General features: G+C 39.8%; 1 long non-coding RNA gene across 2 annotated transcripts in view; it reads right to left on the bottom strand.

Annotated features, from left to right (window-relative positions):
* The window catches only part of LOC145713520 (uncharacterized), a 68,768-nt gene that overhangs the window by 19,137 nt on the left and 29,855 nt on the right, over positions 1-19,776 (bottom strand). The window contains exon 4 of one of the 2 annotated variants that reach the window (XR_014136627.1): positions 15,044-15,210. The exons of the other annotated variant lie outside the window; for it this stretch is intronic. This is a non-coding gene — a long non-coding RNA (uncharacterized LOC145713520). Of the gene's footprint in view, positions 1-15,043; positions 15,211-19,776 lie in introns of those variants that run through there. 2 annotated transcript variants of the gene reach the window in all.

Consider the following 19,776-nt stretch of genomic DNA (forward strand, 5'->3'; position numbering starts at 1 on the left):
CTTAGAGTGACAGCCCATCAATCATTTCCGTACTTTGCTTCCATCTTTTCTTCACAAAAAATCTCTCCCCGAGCTCCTGTGAAAAGAGTGCTTCTAACCACTTCTAGTTTGGTGCAGCGCGATTCGAATTGATTTTTGCTCATTTAAACTCTACAGTGTTTTAATATGCCTCAGTTTATCTTTTACCAGTTCCAGAGCAATGAGAAACCAAACACGGAAAGCAAACATGAGCCCCTGGAGCATGCTGCTTTCCTGCTGCCTGTGGAGACGGTGAGCAAGTCCTACTCGGATCCTGGATCCGGGTTCCACAGCTTTCGCGTTATGAGCTTTCCCACTTTATTTCAACATTTCTACTTCCGGACTGGGTTCAAAACTGCTGGAAATGGACTGCGTCGGACTTAAAAACTGGACTGGGTCTGGGGTCAGACTAGGTCTGACTTAAATGAACCGGTGCCCACGTGAGGCCTCAGGTGAATAAAACTTTCTTTTAAGACTGAACAAGTAGGTTAACCTTACCAAAGATAATCTTCAATTATACTGGCTTCAGTGGGAAACTTTTAACCATTTTAGATAATCTTATCAATTTACAAGGTGCCCTGATAACAAGGGGTCTCAGCCAGACACTCACTATAAAAAGTAGAGGGAAAATTATTCTTCTTCCTCTATAATTTCTGCTGGCCAGGATAAGACCAGCTGGGACACCTCACTCACAATGCAGCCATGAAGAAGGCATTCTGGGAAAGCTGGCAGAAGCCAGCAAAAGGTAAGAATTCTTACCAAAGTCAGGTCTCCCAGATGACTGTCTGTGGTGCCTGGTCAAGATAAGAAGGTAAATTTCACATTTTCCCTTCCTTTCCAAATTTGGATCCGCAGAAAAAAAACATGGGTTATCCATCCTTTCTCAAACAAGGATAACTATTGCCTTCTTATTTGTCTCATTTTGTACCCTGAGAACTTAGCTAGGCAACTGTCAGATTAGGGGCCCCCAAAAGATGGCTGAACATAAATCTGTGTTGCACCCTATTTGTGGCCAGATAAGGCTGGGCAGAAATGCGGACCGCATTCCATTTGCAGCTAGGGTCCTACCAACTGTTACGATACCCCAGCAATTGCGGCTCTCAGGGGAATGTCTAGGTCTTTCTTTCTATTGGGTATTTTTCACAGTGGCTCTGGATTTGGGTAACTAGTATCATCTGCACCTCTTTGAGAACCCCTCTTAGCTCCATGGGGTGGCTCAATACTGCCAGAAATATTTACTGTTTGCTCCAGCTGAAACCTGACAAGATACTCAAAAGGATTTTTTTAAGTAGCTCTGTGGTCATAAATGAGCCAAATTGGAAGCTGATATTCAGAGCCTGATAAGAACTTTTTTTAGGCCTTCTCCCCTAAGCTAAAACGAAACTATTTACCCAGAAGAAAGAAAAGCATTGTAAAGGCACTGTGGAAGGATTTACTAAAGTGTTGTAAAGAAACCCAGCTGTAAATCTAGAACATACAAATCGTTTGATTTGTTGCAGATCTTCTCCCTGATACAAAGAAGCAAATGGAGGCTCCCGTACTTCCATGGCTGGGTCAGGGGCTACATATTCAGATTGCAACCTTATTCTTTGAAGAATTAAAAACAAATGTACTCATCTTACAGTATCAGTCTTTCTAAGAACAGACATGCAGCTCTAGAAACAATACAAAGCCCACCTATCCTCTCTACCAATCCCCCTCTATCCATCTCAAAGGCTTGCAGATATTGTAAAAGATTTGGATTCAGACAGCAAAAGCCCTTCTTGGAGAAACTTACATCCTTTCTCTGTGCCTTTGAGATGCAGATGTTCTACCTGGTTTTCTCTAGGAACTCAGAGCCATCTTTTGTAACGTTTATTTATTTACTGAGAGACAGAGAGAGCCAGAGAGAGCATGAGTGGAGGAGGGGCAGAGAGAGAGGGAGACACAGAATCTGAAGCAGGCTCCAGGCTCTGAGCCGTCAGCACAGAGCCCACCCAACCCAGGGCTCAAACCCATGAACTGCGAGATCATGACCTGAACTTAAGTCAGACACTCAACCCACTGAGCCACCCAGGTGCCCCGGAACTCAGAGCCATCTTAAAATGCAAACTTCAGGAAGATAATTCTAATTAAAGAAAAAAAGAAGAAGCTATTTGATGTCTATCAAGTGATGAATGGATAAAGAAGATGTGGTATAATAGCAGTGAGCCTAGTTGGCTCACTTGGTTAAGCATCCAACTCTTGACACTGCCTTGGGTCGTGATCTCACAGTTGTGACATGGAGTCCCCTGTCGGGCTCCACCCTGAATGTGGAGCCTGCTTGGGATTTTCTCTTTCTCTCCCTCTGCCCCCCTCCCCAGCTCATGTGCTCTCTCTCTCAAAATAAATAAACATTAAAAAAAAAAGATGTGGTGTGCGCGTGCGCACGCGCACACACACAATTGAATATTACTCAGCCATCAAAAAGAATGAAATCTTGCCATTTGTAACAACATGGATGGAGCTAGAGTGTATTATGTTAAGTGAAATAAGTCAGAGAAAGACAAATACCATGTGATTTCACTCATATGCGGAATTTAAGAAACAGATGAACATGGGAGGTGGGAGAGAGAGGGAAACAAATCATAAGAGACTCTTAACGATAGAGAACAGGGGCGCCTGGGTGGCTCAGTCAGTTAAGTGTCCCACTTCAGCTCAGGTCATGATCTCGTGGTTCGTGGGTTCAAGCCCTCTGTTGGGCTCTGTGCTGACAGCTCAGAGCCTGGAGCCTGCTTCGGATTCTCTGTCTCCCTCTGTCTCTGCCCCTCTCCCACTCAGACTCTGTCTCTCAAAAATAAACATTAATAACAATAATAATAATAATACAGATAGAGAACAAACTGAGGGTTGATGGAGGGAGGTGGGTGGGAGATAGGCTAGATGGGTAATGGGTATTAAGGAGGACACTTGTTATGATGAGCATTGGGTGTTGTCTGTAAGTGATGAATCACTAAATTCTAATCCTGAAACCAATACTGCACTGTAGGTTAACTAACTAGAATTTAAATAAAAATTTGAAAAAAAAAAGAAGCTATTTGAAAATTAGGTAAATGAAAAACCTTAAAAGTCTTTTTCACAAATATTAGTAAAAGCTTTAGCCACCTGAGCAAGCAAACTTATTCTATCTGCCAGAAACACAATTTATATACAACCATTCTTTTATAAAGTTCTGCGTTATCATACCTAATTGCTAAAATGTTATCTTACATTTTTATAGCACCTCTTTTCATCTTTTATTATTTTTATTGTTTCAAATTTTTCTGTATTTTTTTAAAGATTTTTTTTAAGTAATTTCTACACCCAGCGTGGAGCTTGAACTTACAACCCCGAGATCAAGAGTCACACACTCTGCCAACTGAGCCAGCCAGGTGCCCCAAAATTTATCTGTATTTAAAAACAAATTTTTAATGTTTATTTATTTTCAAGAGAGAAAGAGACACAGTGTAAGTGGGGGAGAGGCAGAGAGAGAGGGAGACACAGAATCTGAAGCAGGTTCCAAGCTCTGGCTGTCAGCACAGAGCCCAACGCAGGGCTCTAATTCACAAGCTGTGGGATCATGACCTGAGCTGAAGTCAGATGCTCAACCAACAGAGCCACCCAGGTCTCCCATGTATTTTTAATTTAAGTATAGCTGATATATAGTATTTCAGGTATACAACATAGTGATATGACAATTATGAACATTATGAAATGCTCACCACAATAAGTGCAGTTACCATCTGTCAGTATACAAAGTTATTACATTGACTAAATTCTGTACCCATACTTTCTATCCTCATGACTAATTTATTTTATAACTGGAAGCTTTATAACTTGGAAGCCCCTAATCTCCTGTACCTATTTCGTCTATTTCCTTCCCTGCCTCCTGCCAACCACCAGTTTGTTCTCTATATTTGTGAATCTGTTTCTATTTTTGTTTTGTTATTGTTTCTTTGTTTTGTTTTTTAGATTCCACATATAAGTGATTTCATATGGTATTTGTCTTTCTCTTACATTTCCCTTAGCACAATACCCTCTAAGTCCATCCATATTGTCACAAATGATAGTATTTTTTTTTAATGTTTACTTATTTTTGGGAGACAGAGAGACAGAGTGCAAGCAGGGGAGGGGCAGAGAGAGAGGGACACACAGAATCCGAAGCAGGCTCCAGGCTCCGAGTTGTCAGCACAGAGTCCGATGCAGGGCTTGAACCCACAAAGCACGGGATCATGACCTGGCCTGAAGTCAGACACCCAACCGACTGAGCCACCCAGGTGCCCCATAAATGGCAGCATTTTACTCTTTTTTGTGGCTGAGTAATATTCCATTGTGTATATGCACCATATCTTCTTTATTCATTTTTTAAAAGATTTTTAAAAGTAATATCTACACCCAATGTGGGGCTCAAACTTACAACCCCAAGATCAAGAGTCACATGCTCTATGGACTGAGCCAGCCGGGCGCCCTATTCATGTTTTAATTGATACTTGGGTTGCTTCCATATCTTGGCTATTATAAATAATGCTGCAATAAACATAGAGGTGTATGTATCTCTTCAAATTAGTGTTTTCATTTTCGTTGGGTAAATACCCAGAAGTGAAATTATTGGACCATATGGTAGGTCTTATTTTTAGTTTTTTATGGAAACTCCATACTGTTTTCCAGAGTAGCTGTGCCAATTTACATTCCCACCAACAGAGGATGAGGGTTCCCTTTTCTCCACATCCTTGCCAGTGTTTGTTATTTCTTGTCTTTTTGGGACTAGCCATTCTGACTGGTGTTAGGTGATATCTCATTATGGTTTTGATTTGCAAATTTCTCTAATGATTGGTGAGGTTGAGCATCTTTGTATGTGTCTGTTGGTCTCATGGCTAAAATTTTTAAAAATGAAAGCTGTAAGATTTCTGTGTATGTCTATGTATGTGTGTTACAGATATATGATATTTTTCTACCTCCAGATGATATTGCCAAAATTAATTTGTAAAGGGCTTTATTTAATAGGCTTAAAGTCAAAAAGGTATTTACATAAATCATTATACTCTCAGAAATATAGGAACTAACTCAAATGGTTTTCAAGTACAAAGTGATCTAGGATAATCTTTGGTAAATAGAAACTAGTTTAAGTGTGTTAGTTTAATTAAAATAAGCACGCCTTTAGAGTCATCAGCATTAAATATAATACTTTTGTTCTACCTAGGTTTACTAAAAGTGAATTTTAGTTCTGTTACAGAATATGTCAGCAAGAATGATGTTTAGCTGTTTAATGCCTTATAAAATTTTCATAAGTAATTTAAACATAATTAAGAATAAGTAAATTAAATATATGTAAGGAAGATAAAGGTTTATAAATGCACTTTTCAATAATAATTATGCCTAATGATATATCTACCAAAAAACAGCTTCCCAAATCCAAGGGGTGGGAGGATATGCAAAACAGGTGAAGGAGATTAAAAGGTATAAACTTCCAATTATAAAGTAAGACACAGGGATGAAAAGCATGGCATAGGAAATATAGCCAGTAATATTGTGATAATTTTGTATGGCAACAGATTGTAACTACACTTGTGGTGAGCACTTCATAATGTTACTATTGTTGAATCACTGTTGTACTCCTGAAACTAATATTACCTGCCAACAGTACAATTAAAAATAAAAACAGAAAGATGGGGTGCCTGGGTGGCTCAGTCAGTTTGGCGGCTGACTCTGGCTCAGGTCATGATCTCGCGGCTCATGAGTTCGAGCCCTGCATTGGGCTCTGTGCTGTCAGCTCAGGGCCTGGAGCCTGCTTCGGATTCTGTGTCTCCCTCCCTCTCTGCCCCTCCCCCACTCATTCTCTCTCTCTCCCTCTCTCCCTCTCTCTCAATCTCTCTCTCAAAAATAAACACTTAAAAAAATAAAAATAAAAATAAATAAATATAAAAATAAAAAGATAATGCAAACAAATCCATATAGTATATTAAGAAAACTTAATGAAATGAAGAACTCAAGCCATTTTTATAGTATGAATTGTGGTACAATTTTGTTACGTGTTTTATGTATATATTTTTATTTGCCAAAACTCATCTGTTCTATTACTTTAGTGGTGGAAAAAAATTATTTTTAAGATATGAAACAAATGTAAAATTATGTATATAATTATCAATAATACAGTAAAACCTTGGATTGTAACTTGTTCTGTGAGTGTTCTGCAAGACAAGAAAACATTTCTAATAAATTTTAACTTAATAAATGAGCGATATCTTGCAATACGAGTAGTATGTGACACTGAATGTCACATGATCACAACTGGGCCAATGGTTCTTGAAATTCACTTTGATATACAAGTGTTTTGGATTACAAGCATGTTTCCAAAACAAATTATGCTTGAAAGCTAAGGTTTTACCATATATGTATTCTTGGCAATTATATATGTATGTTTCTCTGTGGGTTATGTGTGTGTGTGTGTGTGTGTGTGTGTGTATACATGCATGTATTTGTGTGTACGTATATTGGTACACATTTCTTTTTTATTTATTTACACCCAACGTGGGGCTCAAACTCATGACCCTGAGACCAAGAGTCACATGCTCTACCCACTGAACCAGACAGGCACCCCTAATAGTACATATTTCATAGACTCAATATGAAAATTAAATATAAAGTGCTTGGAACATAAAAAACACTATAGATTTGAGGCACCTGGGTGGCTTAGTCAGTTGAGCGTACAGTTCTGGATCTCGGCTCAGGTCATGATCTCACAGTGTGTGGGTTCGAGCCCCACGTCGGGCTCGACACTGACCGAGTGGAGCCTGCTTGGAATTCTTTCTCCCTCTCTCTCTCTCTGCCCCTACCCCATCTGTGCTCCCTCTCTCTCTCTCTCTCTCTTTCAAAAATAAATAAATAAACTTAAAAAAAAAACACTGTAGATTTTGTTAATATTATGATTATCAATGATTAATACATTTTGAGGGGTCAAAAAAGATAGTTTTCAAAATCTTTTTAGTAACTCGAAACCTGAAGGTTATACTGAGATAAGCTAAATGAGGGTTATTCACTGACTTAGTCATTCCAAATATGATAAAATACTAAAACAGCAAATACTGAACATGGGTTTATCCACTTTTGCCTTTCTTTTACAGAGGAACTAAATATATTGGGATCTATTAGTAAATATCTTTTGTGCCACACTGAAAATTTTACTATGAGAAAGAAGGTACTTCTAGAAATTGTGAAATGTATTTATAAATTTCCCGAATCCATAGAATGCTAGTGTAACAGACAGTCACATCGCTGACTTCTTAGTTTTCACAAGGAATAAAGGATCCTAAGGGGTAAGAATTCTAATCAACATAATTAGTAATTACAACTACTTAGGAATAATAAGGGTGCAAGGAAACCACTGGGTCTGTCTGTAACCTGAACTGGGCCCTGAACTCTCCTAGTTTCCTCAAATGTCTGGCTACAACTCTCCAGACTGACATTTCCCATTTTCTCCCACCCTTCTGACTTGGAATCACTAAGCACAAAGACTGCCCTGGAACCTCCCTGGAAGAAACCATCCCAGGTCCTTCTCACTGCCGACACCACAGCCAAACTTCAGGGACTGGAACCCTGGGTCCACATCTCCCCATTAAAAAGGGCTCCCCCAGACTCCTGGAACCACACACCAGCTGCAGACCTAAAATTAAAGTTGATTAGGGAGGTTCCTCCCCAGAAGCAGATGGACTTTCTTGCTAAGATGGTTTCAGATAATAGAACTGCTTTAGGTTACTTCTTGGCTGAAAAAGGAGGAGCTTGTGCCACAGCAAATACCTCCCACAATACCTGGATCAACACCTCTGGTGTTGCAGCAAATATGATAAATTAACACATCAGCCACTTGGCTAAAGCAGGTTGCTGTCCCTTCTTTGATTTATCTGATACCAATTGATTTGGCTCATGGGGGCCCTAGTAAGAAGTATACTTCAATTTCTTGGTATTATCCTTATAATAAGTCATCATTTTAGTCCTCTAGTATGCTATTTTCTCTCTAAGGTCTTAAATGCATGTTCACAGCCATCAGCAGTACATCAGATGGTTTCACTGGGCTTAGAGAACCAGAAACAAGATGATTAATGAGATGAACAGCAAAAACATTTCTTTCATGGATCTGACATCATAACCTAGGAGTTTCACAGTGAGACAAGAACAACGTAACTCTGATGGTGGTTAAGAATAGTACTAATACTGGGGCGCCTGGGTGGCTCAGTCAGGTAACTGTCAGGCTCTTGATGTTGGCTCAGGTCACGATCTCACAGTTCGTGAGTTTGAGCCCCATGTTGGGCTCCACACTGATAACGCAGGGCCTGCTTGGGATTCTCTTTCTCTCTCTGCCCCTGACCCCCTCTCTCAAGATAAATAAATAAACTGTATATAAAAAAAGTAGCATTAATACCGAGAACCACGTGGCTGGCTAGTCGGTGGAGCATGTGGCTCTTGATCTCGGGCTCGTGGATTTGAGCCCCGTGTTGGGCGTAGAGTTTACTTCAAAAAGATGTTAAAAAAGAAAAAAAAAGAGTACCACCAATACCAAGACATGTTCAATCTGTCATTCTGAGAGGATGACCAAAAGGAGAAATTGTTAAATTAATGAAACAAGGAGGTCATTAGATTGAGGTGGCTGTCATAATGTGGCAGGCTACGGAAGGAAACCAAAATCTAGGCCTATAAAACCAAAACACTAAGGATAACCAAGCACAAACAGCCACTAGGCTTTGAGGTACAGCCATTCAATAATTTCCTTACTTTGCTACGTTGCTTCCTCCTTTGATCTACACAAGTACCCCCCACCCCCCGCAAGCTCCTGTTGGCGAAGGGCTCCTAACCACTTTCAGTTTGGTGCTTCCCAATTCCAACTGATGTTTGCTCAAAGTCTTAAAATTGTCAATATGCCTCAGTTTATCTTTTAACAATCCTACTAAAACCCCTTCAGCTATCTATGTCCTTTTTATCTCTATATCACACATCTTAGCTCTCAGTCTCCAACTTCTGTTGGGCCTTTGGCTCTTGTTCAGCTTTGTACCAAATCCACAATTAATACAAAGAAATAAAATCATTAAATGGCTTGAATTTGCTTAAGAGTCTCAAAGCAAAGATGTAACTGTTGTTGTATTGTTTTTAAAATTAAATCCTTTGAGAAAGCATTTCAGTTGAATTCAAGAGTATCAGACTCAAAAGAAAATCTCCAAATTAATTCTACTCTTCTGTAAATAGAGAACCTTGTAAACTTTTCAATAAAAGAATAATCAGTAGTAAATGAAGATCAATCAATCCTTACCTTCAAGATAACCTTACCTTCCGATAACCAGGAATTTGAGTTTAATAGAAAGCCCTTAAAACTCAGCTCACCATACCTGAAGCAATGAACAAACCATCTATCCCTAACTTGGTTTAGAGAAAATCCAACTGCTTTATAAAATTATCTCTTTCATGCGTTCATTTATAATCAGGTTTCAAGAACCTCATAAGATGCTTTCAAGGCAGAAACGTTTTCTCCAAGACAATTCGTCTTTTTTAAATATCATTTAACGGTGATTGTCACAAAGCCCTTAGGGAACTGACACACAGAGGGAAAAGAACACATCACCATTAGCTAGTCAGGTACCAACTGGCTCTAAGCTGCCGACTCTCTTTCCTGGAAAAACCAAGTACGTCTGAGCAAACGGAACATTGATGATTATCGGGAGACATTCTCTGATATCAATATACTGCTTGCAAGGGATGAATCAGGATTACAAATACCACCTGAGGCATGGAGTGGTTCAAGCACACAGTCCAGATACACTCTGGAAGAAGCTGAACTTTAGACCAACATCCCATAGAAAATCCTCAAACAGAAAGTTCTTCAATCTCAAGAAGGTGATCAACCTGAGAAATAGTAACCACATGTAGTACGTTTGCACAGAATAAAACAGACAGCCCAGAACTACAGCAACGCATTCTTGGAGAGAAAACAATAAATTGAGAAACTATTATTTCCAAAATATATGCCTATTCTTGTAGCTGTCAGGTGCTCTGGCAAATGTGTTCTTAATTTTACACTGTCCCAAGAAGTATCCTTGTTGCATTTAATTGCTAATTTGAGTCATTAAGTCAACCATAAATCTTGGAAGTTTGCAACACACGAGGCAAAAGTCAAGCAAAGTCAATAGAAGTGACAGTCCAAATCCTTTTGAATATAAAGACCAGACAAAGCACACGGACGATAGGAATATATCTCCAAAGAAGGAGAAGGACACAGTCAGAGTGAAAACATCAAGAAACAGAAGGGATTATTTCATTTGAAGTGGCGGCAGCAGCAGCTAGCCTAAACTTGATGGTAAGCCAGCTGATGTAACAAGGGCAGACGCAGCATGGTAGATAACTCCAAAAGCAAAACTCTTGGGGTGCAGTCAGTAGAGGATGTGACTCTTGATCTTGGGGTTGTATGTTTGAGCCCCATGTTGGGTATACAGATTGCTTAAAAATAAAATCTTTATTATTTATTTATTTAAAAAAATTTTAAAGGTTTATTTATTTCTGAGAGAGAGAGCATGAGCGGGGAAGGGGGGGAGAGAGAGAGAAAGAGAGACAGAGACAGGATCCGAAAGCAGGGTCCAGGCTCTAAGCTATCAGCACAGAGCCAGACACAGGGCTCGAACCAACAAACTGCAAGATCATGACCTGAGCTGAAGTTTGAACACTCAACCAACTGAGCCACCCAGGCACCCCAATAAATATTTATTTTAAACAAGGAGTTTTGCTGGGGCGCCTGGGTGGCTCAGTCGGTTAAGCATCCGACTTGGGCTCAGGTCATGATCTCACAGTTCACGAGTTTGAGCCCCGCATCGGGCTCTGTGCTGCCAGCTCGGAGCCTGGAGCCTGCTTCGGATTCTGTGTCTCCCTCTCTCTCTGCTCCTCCCCTGCTCACACACTGTCTCTCTCTCAAAAGTAAATAAAGATTAAAAATAATTTTTTTAACAAAGAGTTTTGTTTTTAAATTTTTTTAACGTTTATTTATTATTGAGAAACAGAGACAGAGCATGGGCATGGTTCTCAAGAAGCAAAGATAAGGGGAGACACAGAATCCAAAGCAGGCTCCAGGCTCCGAGCTGTCACCACAGAGCCCGACGCAGGGCTCGAACTCACGAGCTGTGAGATTGTGACCTGGGCCGAAGTGTGACGCCCAACCGACTGAGCCACCCAGGTGCCCCATATTTTTGTTTTTTTTTTTTAAAAAAAAGATTTTATTATGGGGGCGCCTGGGTGGCTCAGTCGGTTGAGCATCCGACTTTGGCCCAGGTCACGATCTCACAGCTCGTGAATTCAAGCCCCGCGTCGGGCTCTGTGGTGACAGCTCGGAGCCTGGAGCCTGCTTCAGATTCTGTGTCTCCCTCTGTCTCTACCCGTCCCCTGCTGGTGCTCTGTGTCTGTCTCTCTCTCTCTCTCCAATGTTTATTTATTTTTGGGAGAGAGAGAGCGCGCGTGCATATTGATTGGAAAGGGGCAGAGAGAGACAGAGACAGAGGATCCGAAGCAGGCTCTGCACTGTCAGTGTAGCGCCCCAAGTGGGGCTCAAACTCACAAACCACGAGATCATGACTGGAGCCGAAGTTGGACACTGAAACATCAGCTGGATGACTGAGCCACCCAGGCACCCCAAAATGTTTATTTATTTTGAGAGAGAGAGAGAGAGAGAGAGAGAGAAAGAGAGAGAGAGCATGGGAAGGGCAGAGAGAGAGGGAGACAGAGGATCTGAAGTGGGCTCTGTGCTGACAGCAGAGAGCCTGATGCAGGGCTGGAACTCACGGACCACAAGATCATGACATGAGTCAAAGTCTAATGCTTAACAGACTGAGCTACCCAGGCACCCCAGCAAAACTCTTAAAATACATGGTGAAAACAATCTTAGTAATTCTTCCCTGACCTTCAACGTTATTTCTAAAGAAGTGATAAATTGAATAATAAAGCAGTCTAAACTATCTAGCTTCTAAAACATTAAAAGGCAAAAATTCAAAGTCTTATAAAGAGGTCTTCCTTACTTTATGCAAAATGAAGGAATTCTGTTGTCCTAACATGGATTTTATTTTTTGTAATTACTCTAGAAAATGTCCACCTCATCTCAAGACTTTATCTGAAAATGATCAATTCCAAGTTCAAATCTCAAAATGATCAATTCCAAGTTCAAAGGAACAAAAGTAAATATATTTTGCAAAATTTTGTCATGTGAAAACCTGAAATTTCTTTTTAACACTGCATGACAAAGCCTCAAAACATTACATAATGCTATGCTTTGCTTCTTTGTGCTTCCTACTTTTACTTATTATCAACTTCATACTGCAGAGAATAAAAATTGATATCCTGGATAATTATGCCCTTGTCTGCCAGTATAGTCTGCCACATTTACTTCCCATGTGCAGTAAATGAATAATTTTTTAATTAAATAAATGTCAAATAGCTTAGTTCAGGCATGGGAATGGCCTTACTAAGCCTCTGTTGTGTACACAAATGTTGAAGAATGCTTTGAGGAAGAAATAATATTTTCATACCTTCAACTGTTTATTAAAACCAGGGAGAGGAAAAAATAAATTATTTTGACAGCTACATTTTTAAGGATTTCTGCAAGTATAATATTTGCTTTCGTAATAATCTGCATCATAAATATGCATCTCCTTGTTAAATTTACCTTAGGAGAATAGAAAGAAGCCTCATTTACACAAGGGTATCATAAACATTCAAAGTACATTTCACAGGCTACTTTATAGTCTGAATCAACTTCATAAGAGTTTCCTGGTAAGTATTCTTTTAAAGTACATATGAAAAAAAAAGTACACATGAAACATTCCACAGGATAGACTATAGACTGGGCCACCAAATAAGTCACAATAGGGGCACCCGGAGGGCTCAGTTGGTTGGGTGTCTGACTTCGTTCGGCTCAGGTCACGGTCTCACCGTTCGTGAGTTCGAGCCCCGCGTCGGGCTCTGTGCTGACAGCTCAGAGCCTGGAGCCTGCTTCCGATTCTGTGTCTCCCTCTCTCTCTGCCCCTCCCCTGCTTGCACTCTGTCTCTCCCTCTCTCAAAAATAATAAACATAAAAATTTTTTTTAAAGTCACAATAAATTTGAAAAGTGTGAAGGTGTACAAATGGTGTTCTCACCATAGACTCTGAGAAAATGGAGTGGGTCCATTTTACTAATGAAGCCTGGTGATTCCTCCTACTCATATAGAAGTCATTTCCAAATAGAAGGTATAACTATGTGCCCCAAATGGCACGAAATGCCCAAACGAGAATATCCACTTTTCAGGCAACTGGGCTGGCCTCTTATTTTCAGCTAATATGCAGCGAAGAAGGAAGTCTTGCAACTGGACCACAACAACTCTTTTCTTAGCCATACCAGATGAAAGGATTTCATTAACTTCCTTGTGATAAAGAATCAGAAGTTGAGAACAGAACCTTACTGTGTATCTGTTAGAATTGGGGTTTTTTTGTATATATTTATACCTGCTATTATAGGTAAACTATATATAATTTGCATTCCAAGGTATGAGTTTAGCCATTCTTGAAAATTTCTACTGTCATCATACCTAAGCGAAACCCAAGTATTTCCCCAAATCCTTCGTTAACGAAATCCATAAGAAGAGTTCAAAAATTAAATATTTATTTTTTTAGTTCTTTCTATCCAGAATACATAAAGAACTCTTACAACTCAATAAAAACAAGTCAATTTAAAAACTGAATGAAAGATAGAGGCACATGGGTGGCTCAGTCAGTTCAGTGTCCAACTCTGTTTTTAAATTTTTTTAATGTTCATTTATTTTTGAGAGAGAGAGAGAGAGAGGGAGAAAGAGTGGGAGTGGGGGTGGGGCATAGAGAGAGGGGGAGACACAGAATCCAAAGCAGGCTCCAGGCTCCGAGCTGTCAGCACAGAGCCCGACTCGGGGCTTGAACTCACAGACTGTGAGATTATGACCTAAGCCGAAGACGGACGCTTAACCGCCCCAAGCATCCAACTCGTGATCTCAGCTCAGGTCATGATCCCACGGTTCTTGAGATTGAGCCCCATATTGAGCTCTGTACTGACAACATGGAGCCTGCTTGGGATCTCTCTCTCCCTCTCTCTCTCTCAAAATAAACAAACAGAACATTAAACAAAGTAAAAATGAGTAAAAGACATAAATAGTCATTTCACCAAGAAAGACACACAAATAAATAATAAGTACATGAAAGGATGTATATCACCAGTCACTTGGAGAAACTAGAACACTTATATACTGCTGGGAAGGATAAAAAATGGTACAGCCACTTTGTAAAACAGTTTGGCAGTTTCTTTAAAAATTAAATTTATCATACAAACCAGCAAGCCTACTCCCAGGAATCTACCCAAGAGAAATGAAAACATATGTCCACAGAAACACTTGCAGGTGAATGTTCATAGCAGCGTTCTTCATACTAGTCACAAAGTAAATTAGTGCCCATCAACTGCTGACTCCATGAACACAATGTGATGCACCCACACAATGGAGTGGTGCTTGGCGATAAAAACAAACTACTGACACATGCTACAATATGGATGAAACTCAAAAATTATGCTAAATAAAAGAAGCAAGATGCAAAAGACTGTATCTTATATGATTCCGTGTATATGAAATTTCAGAAAGGCAACTCCATTCTAGAGATAGAAGACAGATCAGTGTTTGCCTGGGCCTGGTAGGGGCGGGGGTGGGGGCATAGGGCTAGGACTTGCCTACTAATGGGCTCAAGGAAAATGTTGAGGGTAATGGGAAAATCCTAAAACAAGATTGGGATAATGGTTATACAACTCTGTAAATTTACTAAAATTAAAAAAGAAAACCACTCGGTCAATTTAATCCAAAATCTTTATTTAAAAATAAGAAAATTGCCTTCTTCAGCCCATAAAAATGTCTGAATATCCTTCTAGTACCTTTGCTTTGTGTCTTGTATTTGAACTCTGATATTGCTTTCTAACTTTTCATGTTGAGGGTCCTATTTCCCATAAGATGAAGTAAATATGAGGCAAGAATTTGTGACAAATTATCGATGAGTTAATTTGAACTAAACTTACTTGGTTTAAATTCATCGGAATAAGCGTGGTGAAACCGAGCCATTCTCCTGAATCGGATCACACATGGTGGCTTTTCTACTCCTTAATGACTCAGCTTGTATCGTGAAGAATTCTGCAAACATACACAAGAATACTTATATCCAGGGACAAACAAAAAGTAGACTCTAGGATAAAAACAAGAAACAACCGGTGCCTGGGTGGCTCAGTAGGTTAAGCATCCGAGTCTTGATTTCAGCTCCGATCATGATCTCAAGGTTTGTTGGATCGAGCCCCATGTCAGGCTCCACACTGACAGCACAGAGCCTACTTGGGATCTCGCTCTCCTTCTCTGCCTCTCTCTCTCTCTAAATAAATAAGTAAATAAAGTTAAAAAAAGAAACAAAAAAAAACAAACCACAAGCTGTAATCTCATTGTGGATTAATATTCATTTCTGCTTTTCATCATTAGCAGCATGGAGAGTTCTACATGTAAAATGAGGGGACATGCCAGATGAGCTCTAAGCTTCCTTCCAGTTCTAACATAAATCATGACCCCCTATTATTCCTGACTATTATTTATCATTTCTACCCATTATCACCTATTTCTGTAGTAGCTGAGCATAAATCTATTTTTGTCACACTATTCTTTTACCAAGAATAAATCCTTAGGAAAGTAAGATTTTTTTTTTTTCAAATCCAGAATAGAAGAAACAAAATCTCAGCTTTTTAAAAGCTGAATCCAGGAACATTTCAAAATAGCTTTCTCAAAATCCAACATCGACATAAAGATTTGAGATTCCTAACGTAAAGCATTAACCAGTAGGATTTTTTAAAAATAAAACAGAAATGCATTGAAATACAACTCTTTTTTTTTTCAGTTTAAAAGTGAACTCAAAGATAAACTAAAATATAATTCATAGTCAGAAATAGAATTTATAGTCAGAAATAGAATTCATCGTCAGAAACGTATATCCAGTCCAACATGGCCATGGGCTGGCAGGATGCTTTAATTGTACCCGGAAAGGCTGGAAGAAAAGTCATTTATTATTTTAAGGATTAAAGTTAGGAATTGTCGGGCTCACATCTTTTTATTTGACATCTCCTGGCATTAAGGAGTGAGTAGGACAATAGAAAAATGGAAAAGTGAGGTTCTCTCTGAGGGATGGAATGGGGGATATTATTGAAACATGGATGTGGATTTCGACTTTTTGCTTTGCTTTTTTGGACTGGCAGACATTTTTGTCATGCACATATACTTCTTTTACGTTTCAAAACCTAATAAAAATTATTCAAGAACAGAGAGCTTTTCCATTTCCTCATATGTATGTCCCTTGAAAGAAAGGAGGGCCATAGCAATAATGAACTTGAAAAAGCCTAATTTCAAATTCCACAGCCCACCAGGTGTGTATTTGTCTTAAGCTTTCACCAGAGCATAATTGTTAGGTTTATCTGTCTCCTCCCTAAACAGTGAGCAACTCTATAATCGGTTCTTAGTCTCATTTATCGCTTTCTCTGTGGTGCCGAACACATGCTTGGTATCTATTAGTTATTCAATACGTGTTGATTAAGCAAAACTAAAGCGTTGATGTTTTGCCTCTCCAGCTCCCATCTTTGTGATCTTTAGTGAGTCAACTTCGCACAGAGTAGGAATGATAGAACTACCTCACAGGGATGTTAATTAAATGACACAATATGTTGGGGCGCCTGGGTGGCTCAGTCGGTTGAGCGTCCGACTTCAGCTCAGGTCACGATCTCACGGTTCATGAGTTCGAGCCCCGCGTCGGGCTCTGGGCTGATGGCTCAGAGCCTGGAGCCTGCTTCCGATTCTGTGTCTCCCTCTCTCTCTGCCCCTCCCCCATTCATGCTCTGTCTCTCTCTGTCTCAAAAATAAATAAACATTAAAAAAAAAAACATTAAATGACACAATATGTAGAAAGAACTTAGCACAGTGCCTGCTATATAGCAGTATCCACTCCCCTCGCCTCTTCTTTTAACACAAATTTCTTCTCAATGAGGAAGAGTAATAATTTTTACAAGATAAAAAAAAAATAAATCAGCAGTCCTTTTTCTGAGTTTTAAATGCCACTTTGAAGGCCACAAAGATGGACCAGATAAAACATTAGCTTCGGTATGTGTTTCAGGAGTCCTAAGACCACTCATACCTTCAGTGATTTGCTAGAAGGACTCACAGGATTCAGAAAGAGTTGCACTCAGGGTTATAGCGTATTACAGCAATCACCAAGGGGGAAGGACTCATCAGGAGGTGTCTAGAGAAACCCGGGCCCACGTTTCCTGCTCACCCCCCAGCAGCGGGAAGGAATGTGTTCCTCTAGCAATGACATGCAGCGACATGTACCCGTGAAGTCTTCTTGAGACTCAGAGTTCAAGGTCTTCTTGGGAGTTTGTCACATCAGCATAATGACCCAGGACAACTGCCAAAATGCCAGGTTTCCAGAAGGGAGGAGGTGTTTCGTGCCCACCACTTGAGAATGTTCCCAAACGCAAAGTTCCCAGGTGCCAGCCAAGGGCCAGCCTTGGAAAGAAGGCAGCCTCAGGCTTCCTGCACACATGGCAAGTGACAGACTGGGAAAAGAGGGCAGAAGCTTCAGGAAAGAAGAATAGTAAGAACTGGGGAAAGCAGAGAAAGGACGAAATAGGGGAAAGGAAAGAGAGAAAATGAAGTAAAGGAAAGAAGGCAGGAAAAGGAAGAGGGAGGGCAGGAAGAAGAGAAAATAATCCCCGGGCTCACCCAATGTGGCTTCCTACCCCAGCCACCTGGCCCTCCAGCTCCCTGGCTGGGCTCTGCTCCTCCCAAAGCCCCAGCTCACTCTCCACTTCCTCAGATGCCACAATGCTGCCTTGTAGATGCTACTTTCATCCCCTGACTTTAGAAATATACATATACATATACATATACGTATATATATACGTGTAAATATAGCTGTTCCCTTTACCCTGCTGGCTTGGTGTAATCTGGCTGCTTTGATAAGATAAGGAGAAAAAAGGATGAGGGAGGGAAAGCCCAATAGTGAGGAGATTAAATAGGAAAAGGCATTTGAGTTAAATGGAACAAGATGGCAATAAGAGGCTCCCAGAGCCCCTCCGAACTTTGAAAGAAATATATAGCCCGTCTGGCTTTAGAAGACAAGAAACACTGGGAAAATATGGCACAATGGGCTCTTTTGAATGCACAGTTGACCCTTGAACAATGTGGGCATCAGAGGCACTGACTCCTCACCATGCAGTAGAAAATCTGCGGATAACTTTTGACTCACTACCAATAGCCTGCTGTTGACCAGGAGCCTTACAGATAACATATGTTGATTAACACATAGTTTTCATGTGTACTGTATACTATATTCTTAAGCTAAAGCAAGCTAGAGAAAAGATAACATTACTACGAAAATCATAAGGAAAATACATTTACAGTACTGTACTGTAAAATATCTACATATAAGTGGACCCATGCAGCTCAAACGAGTGTTGTTCAAGGGTCAGCTGTACTTGTAAATTATGGTGGCCTCCTTGACTTCTGAGAGGTCATTGGTTACTTCTCTCATTTAAATACCTAGAGCAAGTTTTTTTCAAAAAGTTTAAAGACACTAGGGTTTTATTCTTCCAACCCTCCCTTTTTTTTGACTTTATGAGTTCATAAAAAGGAAAAGAAGATAAGCGAGCTATTTCTTGCCCTAGTACTTTTGTAATTGAAAAATATAACAGATCCTTTTCTCCTTTTCTCACATTTTGTATTTTAAAAATTGCTGTCAGACTAAGGCTTTGCCAAGTTTCAACCCTAAGTGAAATCTTACCAAGAAAACTGAAAGATATGTAAAAAGCAGATGGATTATAGGTATAATCATACCGCCTACACACATGTTATGGTTTTTTTAAACAAGTTCATCTCTCTTGTGTTAAATGTATAATATTAATTATACTTATGTACTGAAATATATATCCTTCTATCATTCCATTTTCACATTATCAAGAAGGTTTCACTTTCGTAAAAATATATATGTATACATCTGGATAAAAACAGATCTTCTACGTAAGAGAAGAAATTAGAAAGAACATGATACCTTTCCATCTTCAGTTACCTAGAAGTCTACCCCATGGAAAAAGAAGAAGATATTTTGACAAGCCCAGAGAATACAGGCTGAACAAATAGAAGACAATTTTCATTAGGCACATTAAACTCACTTAAGGAAAAACTTGGTATCTGCTATCAGTTAGTTCCTCTTAGACAAAGAATGGCTACCCCATTTATAATTGTCAAGTGAAGGGCATTGTCACTGAGAGAGCTCAAGAATGCCGATATTAGTAAGACTCTGAGAAATCAGTGGAGAGCCAATGGAAGGACTGGACAGAAGAGTGAACAAAGAGATTCCCAAAGAGCCCAAAGACAAAGATTGGCTACAAAGAATGAATTGGGAGACTGGGAAATCTTATTGACATGGGACAGATTCCAAACGCCTTGTGAGAGGGTCAAGTTGCCCAACATAACTAAAGAGTTCTGAAGTTGAAGTTTAGCATAAACAAAGAAAGGAACTGCAACTGGATGGAGAGAAAGGGATTGAGCCCCAAGAGAAAACTTAAGGGTCAGCAAAGAGAGGCCAGGTTAGGCTAGACGATGTGGAAGTAACAAATTAGCCCTGGAATCTTGGTGGTTTAACACAACAAAGTTTATTTTCTGCTCAAAATA

Source organism: Panthera onca, chromosome X (assembly GCF_046562875.1).
Source record: "Panthera onca isolate mPanOnc1 chromosome X, mPanOnc1 haplotype 2, whole genome shotgun sequence".
NCBI lineage: Eukaryota > Metazoa > Chordata > Mammalia > Carnivora > Felidae > Panthera > Panthera onca.